Below are 10924 nucleotides of genomic sequence, written 5' to 3' on the forward strand. Positions count from 1 at the left end.
TATATAAAGTCACAGGAGGAAACAAATTGTTCAAGACCATGCCAATTGCTGATTGAATATTCAAAAGAAGACTGACAGGCATCCTCATTGCCATGTGACTCACATAGCTGCTGAATTTTTCAGAGAAAAATGTGTCTTACTACTGTTTTGAGACTAGTGTCATGTAGCACTTTACTGTAATATATAACTTATTTAGATCAGCATAGAATGTAGATCATCTGAAGAGCACTGATTACACTTTACAGGTACCTGCCATTCCTGTGCTTCCCAGAGAGACACGGTGTTCTTGGACAGGTTAGCACTGTGTCACTACAAGGGCGCACCCCCTCCCAGAACATGCACATGAATAAATAGCCTGACATTACATACAAAAATTGCCAAATACTTCAACTATTGGCAGTGATTAGCTAAGAATGAATGACTAGACTCATTCAGGGGGTGAACAGATAGAACTTTAACCTTGAGGGATATTGCTTGTGAAACTGTGTAGTTTGATGCATGTGTTTATGTGTTCTCCTTTTTTACAAAATGGATACTAATTCCAACCTTCTCTCCTCTTTGCATTTATACTTTGTTTTTATTCCTTCCAGGATAAGTTTATATATGTCACAGATGACTGGATTAAATAAGTGCTGAGGTACTACTGTCATACAAACTTGTAATATAATGTCACTTTATTAGAATAAGTGGTTTTAAAAGTTGAATGTTAAGAAAGGACACTGTAAAGTATCACCTAAACCTGAATAGCTTCAGTATCTAAAGATGTGGTACCTTCTTACCTGATAAACTGGATGGATTGCTTCACCATTTCATTAGTCTAACTTGTAAATTGAAATTTACAAGACAATGAGGAACTGCCTCAAGCCAAATCCCACACTTGTGAATGAATTTCCTAAGATTTTTACTCCAAGTAGGTATCAACATTTTTCAAATGAAAAGCTATATATTTTTGGCCCTTCAATGAAACCTAAAGATATTCTTTCCCTGAATTCACCCCAACCTGACCCATTATATTCCATAAAAGTGTAAAATTGGAGGAGGAAAGGTGTTGTCTTAAAACTAAGCTAGTTCTCCCTTAGAGAACCAAAGCTTAGTTAAGTTTAAATAATTTCTCAAAGAAACATCCAAGTGATAAAGTGCCAGCACTAGGTTGAGTTTATGTTTTCTAATTGCAAGCCAGTGCTCAATGCACACTACTGTGCTACCTCTTGAATCTTTACAATACTCAATTAGCAACTTTTTTTTTTGGTACTGGGTGTTGGGGATCGAACTCAGGTCCTGTGCTTGCATGGCAGGCAGAGGAACCACTGAGCCAAATTCCTGGCCCTAATTCGCAACATTTTTAAATGTGATTTGCGGATGTTTTAGGTACATGGGTATGAGAAAATGTCAAAGCAAGGTAGAGAAATCAATGCTAACTGAATTGTCCGTAATTGCATTCCAATCTTTTCTTCTAATCAGCATCATGGCATGACACAGGGGAATCTCTTCACACTATAGCTTATGAACAGCACCCCCTGGACTTGTGCTTTGCTGAATTTCAGACTTTGCTAAGGAGGCCCATGAGCCCTAACTTCTCCAAAGGAAACTTCTTCACATACCATACTCCCACAGACCTATTCCATCTGAGTTTATTGGCTAGCAGTGCAACTGTCCGGTGTGAAGTACAATTTTACTTAAGACAGCAAATGAAATTATTTCAAATATCTTCTTATAAATAAGAACAGATTTGCTGTCTTGAAGGATTTGGATAAAAGTTCTAGATGAAAATTAATCTCCATCCTGTATTTTGCCCCAGAGAGAAATGAAAAAAAAATGTAAGTTGTTCTGAAGCCAACAAACACAACAGCTCCATTAACTGTCCTCTATAGCTAGCAGTTATGATGCTAAATTGAACATAATTTCCTTCCCCAAATGAGAGATTGGGAACATTGACTTAATTTTGTACTGTGAGTCACTTGTGTAAGAAAATTTTGGTTACTAACAATGATGTAAAAATTGTATTTTGTAGCCTAATGCATATAAGCATCCTTTTATAAATACACAAATAAATGGATGCCTGAGAACCCACCAAAATGAAAAAGTAGAAGATATCTATTACTTAAAGTGCTGACACTTTAAAATTTAACATTACAGTGCTTGTGAACAATAAATTAATTACCATAGGAAATTAATTACCATAGCAAAACAGCATAATAAAATGAAATCCTTAAAAATTAAGGATTTATATATTTTAAACCCTCACTCGTTTGCACTAACTTTAAAATGGACCAAGGTTGTTATCTTAGGAAGGAACAAACTTCCTTGTAGGCAATTCAGTGCTACGTGATGGTTATAGTTATCATGGGATTGTAGTGATTGGGATGTTTTGTGCTTTCTTTTCTTGTTTGTTTTTTACTTAAAAAGCTAATTCTTTAAAGATTTTAGGGCTTACATATTACTTGAATAATTGATGTTTTTCCTTGTAATGGTTTGTGAGAAGATAATTAATATTTGACTAGTTATACTTAATTAAAAGATAAGGGGAAACAGGGTATTCTTAGATTAAATAACTTATGTAAATAGAGCCTATTTTTCACCTGCTATGACCACAACAGCCTTTTGAGATTCATGGATATCAAACACAAGTAATGAAACTTTAACCTGCTAACAAAATTACGAACTTGAAAAACACTTTGGTACGGTATCATGTTTGTGCCCTAAAATCTGTTAATGACTAATAAGAAATGTACCACACTGACACTACAACATAACTGTATGCAACTGATTTATCTGGGACACCTTTACACTGTTGTACACATGTGTTTTTCATGGATATCAAACACAAGTAATGAAACTTTAACCTGCTAACAAAATTACGAACTTGAAAAACACTTTGGTACGGTATCATGTTTGTGCCCTAAAATCTGTTAATGACTAATAAGAAATGTACCACACTGACACTACAACATAACTGTATGCAACTGATTTATCTGGGACACCTTTACACTGTTGTACACATGTGTTTTTAAATTTACTGAAATTTTAATCATGTCCAAGATGTTCAATTCAACTTTGGTTTATAAATATAACAAAAAATGTAGATTTTTGGAGGGAAATTTTACAAAACTCAAAAAAATTAAAATTAGCGGATACATAAGAACAATATTTCACCAAAGAACAAATTCCAAATCTTTACAATACTTGTTTCATTTCAACTGAAGATATTTTATGTATAAAAGCAGGCATCCATGAAACACTGAAATATTGTATGTTAGACTTTGAACATTTTTCTCCAGAAAGTTTTACAACTCCGGGTACCTGTAGACTAGATAAGACTCACAGGCTTTTCTTTCCTTTCCTGATTTCTGCTTTTTTTATATTTATATTTCCCAAGAGATTTCCCTAAAACTATAAGCTCAATAAGCCTAATAGTGAATAATAACAATGTAATGTTATAAGTAAGACCTTCAATTCTACATATATTTTACTGATTTTAATATTCATTTGATGCTATGCTTTTAAACAAAGACAGATCCATTAAAAACCAAGAATTTAAAATTTTTACAACACTGAGCTTCGTTCCATTTTTAAAGATTCATGATATATATCTTGTCATAAATCTAGCAAGTGAACTTCAGTTACTTAGATCTTCAATTATATGTATATTGTATTCTTTTATTTACTCTTACTATTTAAGTTATCACTGTATATATCTAAATTGACCCTACAATCTCCACTTAATGCAATGCCACTCTTCTCAAAGAAATATAGAATTACCTTCTTTCAGATCATTTCCCTTTTCTCTTCTAATTCCTCCATATCAAATTTATTGAATGTAACTGATTATAGTATCTATATGTGTCTCGTTGATTTTAAGACACACACTTTTTCAATTTAACAACTATGAAATTGTGGTGTTTCCTGAAATTGTTGGCATTTTAGGTACAAAATATTTTTTGAATAAATATTGCACTAATTCAACTTTAACTAAATGTTCGTGAGTATTGGAATATTCCTTTTCTTATAAATGGGATGCCAATTTTCAATACAACTCAATAATGAGCCTAACTTTCCTATTATCAGCTCAGATCCTGCATACATTTAAACTACAAAAGCTCAAATCACCAAAGGACTCCTATTTATATTTTATGCTATGAATGATGATTTCAGCAAACCTCATTTAACAGACAAGAATACGTGGGGCTACAAGTTTTTATTCTTTCTAGTCTTAAGGAATTTTTGTATAATCATCTCACATTTAAACAAAATTAACTGGAAAATGTCCCATGAAACATCATAATTAGATGTTATAATGTCTTTCAAAAAGAAGATGTTACAGTATTTCATATCTCTTATTTCAAAGGCGGGACAAAAATTTGATACAACAAATCAGTCTTGTGGTAAATAACTTTCCCCTCCAATTTTCCTACTTTGTTTTTTATTTATCCTTTCTGTTCTTTTGATGATTTCCTTTCAAATCCATGTAATAACAGCTGTAAAATTGCTTATTGAAATTATTTTCATTATATGAAGTGATGGGTCAGCTCTCTGGGCAGCTTTTAATGTAATACCTGAAAGTAATAACACTACTCCTAATCTACCTGAAATGCTTTTCTGCATAAAATTTATCTTTGTAAGTTAACTCTATTGAGAGGTTTCTATTCTCTACAACCAACTTCAGTTAAAATTGTCTAATCAACAGTATAAAAGAAACTGTAATAAACAAGAATTGAAAATATGTGATTTATATAAAGACTTTATCATCTTTACACTATCCAACAGACAAATGTGATTTTGATAAAATTTCTACTTAATGATGAATATGGTACCTAGATTTTATTAAAAATATTGAGTATAGAATATTTTTAATTCTAAATTATAAAAAATACAAATTTGCACATATTAATATAAAAATTCATTTGTGTATATTTAACATACCTTTAAAATTATTTACATGTATCTGCTACTTTACTAAGGTTTTTCAACCTCTGCAAAAAATTACAAATGTTTTTAAATTATCAGTAACAATTTTACTGTGTTTCACATAACATATACTGCTTTTGTAAAAAAAAATTAATATAGAATGTATTTTTAAATTAAACTATTTGAATATGAAATAGCTCTAAGAAATAAGTAAATTCTTCCTGAAGATGTTTCATATGATTTCTGGCTTTGATTATACATATAGTTAAATTGCCTTAAATGATACAAAAGTTTCAGAATATGAGAATTTCACATAATATACTTTGAACCTGCTCACACAACTCTTGACTGACTACTAACTTCTGTTTTATGTATTTATTAAAGAATTGACACTGTAGATTGTTGTAAAATGTTTATTTTTCTAACAGAGCTTATAACTGTTGACAAGGCATTTAATTAATGCACCATTCTGTTCAAAAGTAGTTGTTAATCAATATGAAATTTTGTGTTTTAAAATAAAATGTAAAGATCTAAGAATAAATACACATGAGGCTTCTTTATTTACTATGTGCTACGTGACCCTCAAAGCTACCAGATATCAGCAAATTGTCACATGAGGAGAAGTAGTTACCATCTGTTCCCTGTCATCGATAATTCTGTCATCAATAGAGGACACTGCATAATTTTTAAAAGCTACTATGTCTAGACTATTGTGAGACTAATGATGAGGAAGTAGGGCCATCTTAATTGCCCTTTCCCTTTCACAGATGTGCAACAGTGGAAATAGAACAAGTAATCTAATATCAAAGAACTAAGAAAATAGCTAAATGTTAAAATAGGCTTTTTCTCTCTGCACAAGATTTCTACCATCAAACACCTGGTAGAAATTTTTATACAAATGCAACATGTTCATAAATTTCAATTGCACATTCTAGAGAGTCATACTTAAATGAAATTTATTGGATTCTTGTGTATTATAGATCCTTCATTTAATGTATAAGAGAAAATAAAGCAAAGAATAGGAGGTGGGGACACATAAAATATTGACATTTAAGAGTCCCTGTCCTTCAGGAGGTTTTCCTAGTCTGAAGAAAGATATATTGTGTAAGGAGCCCTTAGATAGAAAGCTTATTATGTGAGATCAGACAGAAGCTATCAGAAGTTCTCATAAAGCTTTATTTTTGAGAACTGACCCTAGTTGTGTTTGAAGTGCAGTCTTTCAGATTCAGAATCTTCATTCTGTTATGACTGTTGTTTGGTACCATCCCTTTCTCTCCCCTTTAGTAATTGATTCTAACTCCTGAGTTTCTACAAATCATACAACCTGATACTGAAATTCCCATGCTCCTTTGCAGCTACCCGTGGGTACAATGGGATGGAGGAAGTATTAACTCACTGAAGCCTCAGCAACACCAACACCATTTTCCTAATAAGGAAAATGAGGCACAGAGAAGTTAAGGATTTTAAACAATTATCTTTATTCAGTAAGTAGCCAAGGTTGGACCCATATCCAGGTTCATCTTTCTTTCTACAACTGATTGGCGATATGCATTATGAGGATAAATTTTACTAGTTCAACTATCAGAGGTTAATCTTTGTCCCTGTACCCCATAAAACGCATGCTATAAAATAGAGGTGCGGATATATATGCACAAATACCACACAGAAAAAAATAATCAGGGCTTGAAAATGACAAATGAAAGGCTAAGTACACTCAAATGCCAGAGTTAGGAGTGCGATGGGAGTAGAAGGCCTATGAAGGTAACAGTGGTATGTCAGGGAGAGTGAGTGCGGACATTCAGAAAGGGGAGCTTAGGGAGACCGAGGGAGTGGTAGAGCATGACCAAAGGCAGCATCTCCGTCCAACAACACTAAAATCTTTTTGAGATAAAACACGATTGGGTGTGGTGGTGCACACCTGTGATCCTAGCACTTGGGAGGTGAAGGAAAGAAGTTCTCCAGAAGTTTGAGGCCATCTGGGTTGCACAGTGAACTCACCACCAATCTGAATTACACAGTCAGACCCTATCTCAAACAAACAAACAAAAATAAATGAACAGCATACAATAGTGAAAGGGAGTAACCTACACATCTGAGATTATGGAGAGCTTAATTTCCAGACTAAGATTGTCAAGGCTTGGTTACTATATTGGTTACTAGGAAGGAATAAACTGAAGTTTTTGCACAGACAAGTAATACTATTGGAATTAAATTTGTTGGCGTATATTTACATAAATCATAATTTTTAAACATTTTCATTCTCACTAGTCCTAGATGTAAATACTATTTAGTATTTAACATATTAAATTCCTTTTAGTAGTATATTTAAATACTGTTTACTACTACTATGAAAAAATGAAAGTAACATTTATAAAAGTAGAAACAAATATTAAAAATCCAACTTTTTGGTGGTAATCACTTTTGCACACAATTATATTTTTTAAACTTTTTCTATTCACTGTATAGCTACTATACATGTATTTCATGCTCATTGTAAAACATAAAAATATCTAAATATTAAAATTAAAGTAATCATTTATTTCAATCACTCCATTAACCTTCGCCATATATTTCCAGGAAAATACACACACACACACACACACACACACACACACCACATACACACACATTTATAACTAAGAAACAAACACCCTATAAATAATATGTACTTTCTGTTCTTCCTGAAGATTATTAGGGTTTATTTAATGAACTATACTTTTTCTTCAAAGGTATATTAAGTATTTTTCCCTGACCAACATTTACAACTGTTTCTATAGATGGATTGCTATCCCATCTGTGAAAATGCCACCACCACACCGCATTTTCACTGAGAAAAGAATAAGCAGGATATAGTACCAAGTAAAAACATTGGCACCAACCTCATTATTCACCAAGAGGACATTAATTAAACTGTTTTTGAATAGGAGAGAATTGCATATTTACAATGTAGAAGAGGAAGTGGCATTCTGCAGAAAGAAACCATGAGGTTTGGATACATTTAGGCACACAGGAAGGCATTTCAAATCATGACAAAGGGAGGCAATCCAATGAATATGATGATTTTTTATGAAGTAAAGGGCTAGACAAAGTAGAAAGGTAGAGACTATGATCTACTGTCCAAAGGTTTGAGAGACCTTGGGAATTGGCTAGATGAAGGTGATGAAGGAGTTTGTCAAAGAGAATTATAATATCTTCTCCAAAAGACATTGCAAGCTCCTATCCAACCTGGATAAAACTGCCAATCTGGTCACACAAACCACTTGTTCTTGCCAATCCATGACTTTTAGACTAAATTCTCACTTTATCAAAATATTTAGTCAGACAAAACTAAAGTTGAGAATTTTTAAACAATGTCAATGATCATGATTTCAAATATTATTAAAATAAATCCAATTGAAATATAAGAAATGTATCTTTGAGTATAATTATGTATGTGCCCTTACTACAGTCATAATTATAAGCAGTGGTGGACCGTGAGGTAAACAAATGGCACTTTTGGTGTCAACACAGCAATCCTGTAGCACTTATTTCAGCTGGTGCATTATTTAGAACTGATATGAGAACTAGTGTTGCTCTGACCTTTTCCAGTGAGTTGCCCAAAGATCCAAAGAACAAAGCTGATAAAATGGTGGAGTCCTGTAATCCCGGCAATCCCAGAGTGCTGAGATTTCTGATGCAGGAGTGTCACAAATTTGAACCCAGTCTGATATCTTAGTAAGTTAGAATGACCTCCTCTTGAAATAAAAAATGAAAAGCTCTAGAGATGCAGTTTTGTGCAAAAGCCCTAAGTTCAAGCCCCATTACATAAGACATACATACAGACATTTCTAAAAAATGTTTTAAATCTGAAATTATTTTTCAGACTGTACTGCTAAAAGGAAAATGCTTTTGCTGGGCTTCAGTATGTGCTGTGCAGCTTTTCCTTTGTTACGGTTACAAAGCCCACCCAACCATCATTAAAGTTATAAGATCCAGTTATCCACTTTAGAAAATTCTAACTTAGCTTAAACAACTTTTTTACATTTTTCCCTTTTAAATATAGTATAATCAATAAGTGCATAGTTCTTTCTTAAAGGGTGGCTTTTGTTGGCAGCAGCAACATCACCTGAAAACCTGTTAGAAATGCAGATATTTGTTCCCAGTCCAGACTTGCTGCAGCAGAAACACAGGAGGAAATGTGGCCCAAGAATGAGCTTTAACAAGCTCTTTAAGTGGTTATAATGCCCAACAAGGTTTGAAAACCACTTCCATAAGGAGAGAAGAATGGAATCAGGAGAACATTATTATAGCCAGTTTTATTCAATTTTGAGGCAAAAATATGTTCTTCAAAAAAGCATTCAAATTTATCCCAATTTCACTAAAATTTTCTCTTATTTTGTTAGTAATTCTGCTGTAGGGTGGGTATGGAAAAGGGAAAAGGTTCAGAGTACAGCGAATAGCAAAAGGAAAAAGAAAAAAAGAAATATAGATGTAGAAGTGTCAGTCAGACCCAAAGATTAAGGGAATGATCAGGAAAATAAGTAGTTTTCCCATATTGAAAAAAAAGGAAGCCAGGATAGAAGCTAGAAGATCAACTGTCAACACAGTGCGTGGGGAGTGAAAGAGAAAAGAAAGGAGACATTGGTGAAAAGTACAAGTTCAGAAAGTATAAATTCTCCAACTTCATTTTCCATGAAACTCCATCTTAAAGGTAAGTGTATACACATCTATTATGTTGGACTTTTGAAAGCTATGTTTTGAATATTCCATTTTTCTAGTAAGATGCTTAATGGAAATAGACCACAGCATAGTTCCGGATATAAATTGTTGCAGTGAAAAATTTCATCTTCTAAGTGTTTAATATTTACCTACAGAGAGTGATTGGCTCTTGTTTTGGACAAGAATTTAGGTTGGCCCACTAGCAAGAGGGAGCACCAAAGAAAGCCCAGAACCTCACCTCCCATAACACTCCTGAGAAACAATCACAGATGAGGAACACCATTGTAAGTCAATTGATTAGGACAAAGATACTTTCTGCTTTCTGCTTCTTCTAAAGAGTTTTATATTTTACCAGGAATAATCAATTACTACAAGTGGTAATTTAAAATTTCTCTCTTGTTTGATTATTATAATAATATATTGTTGATTTCTTAATTTTTGAGTCCCTATTTAGACTACTAGTTACCAGTGTGCAAGTATCTCGTCTACAATTTCTCACAAAGTTCTTTTTTACCAAGAAAATGTAATTTCTTACATATTTTTGATGGGTTAATATCAATCATGAGTCATTAAAAATTTAGAAAGGTACAGTAAAAATTCACTTTGAGCCTCTGAAAGAATTAATAATCAGACAGACAAATGGGGGTACAGGATATAAGAAAGGGCATCTACCTATCTATATATTAGTATGTAGTAATACTATACAGCGTATAGTATAACAGTAATGAAGATACCAAAGACAGTATGAGACATCCAACCATCATTTTAAGATTTTAAACAAAAACGGTATTGAGAAACTGTTCTGGGACTCTGAGTCCTTTGGGCTACAAGCAATATAAAGAAAGAGAAGAGAGAGGAGGAAAATAAGAAAGGAAGTAACTAAATTTCTTTTTTTTTTCTCATTGAGTTTATTGGTACATTTCTTGAAAGATCTCTGCCGCCCACTCTACCTTACTTTGAGATTGAGTAAGGGATTTTCCCTCTGACCTTCAGCCCAACTGGATTTCAAAGGAAACCACTAGAAGCTTTGAAATGTATTCCCTACAATTAGGGTTTAAAGAAGCCTGAGAAAAATCTTTGTCATAGCCAAGCATTAATAATACATAGGCTATGGCCTGGATTGTATCTCCTCCCAGGGGACAAATGGCTAGTACTTGTTTTGTTATGTTTTTCATAATTATAATTACATTTTGAGTCTCACTCTCCAGATTAAAGCAGCATTTGAAACAGAATGAAAAAAGTCACCATTTTATATCCTTTTAAATAGTAAGACAATAATATCATACTCTTTTCATAAATCATTTTGCTATAATTTATAATT

The sequence above is a fragment of the Fukomys damarensis genome, unplaced genomic scaffold, assembly GCF_012274545.1.
Source record: "Fukomys damarensis isolate Sample0158 unplaced genomic scaffold, DMR_v1.0_HiC HiC_scaffold_4, whole genome shotgun sequence".
NCBI lineage: Eukaryota > Metazoa > Chordata > Mammalia > Rodentia > Bathyergidae > Fukomys > Fukomys damarensis.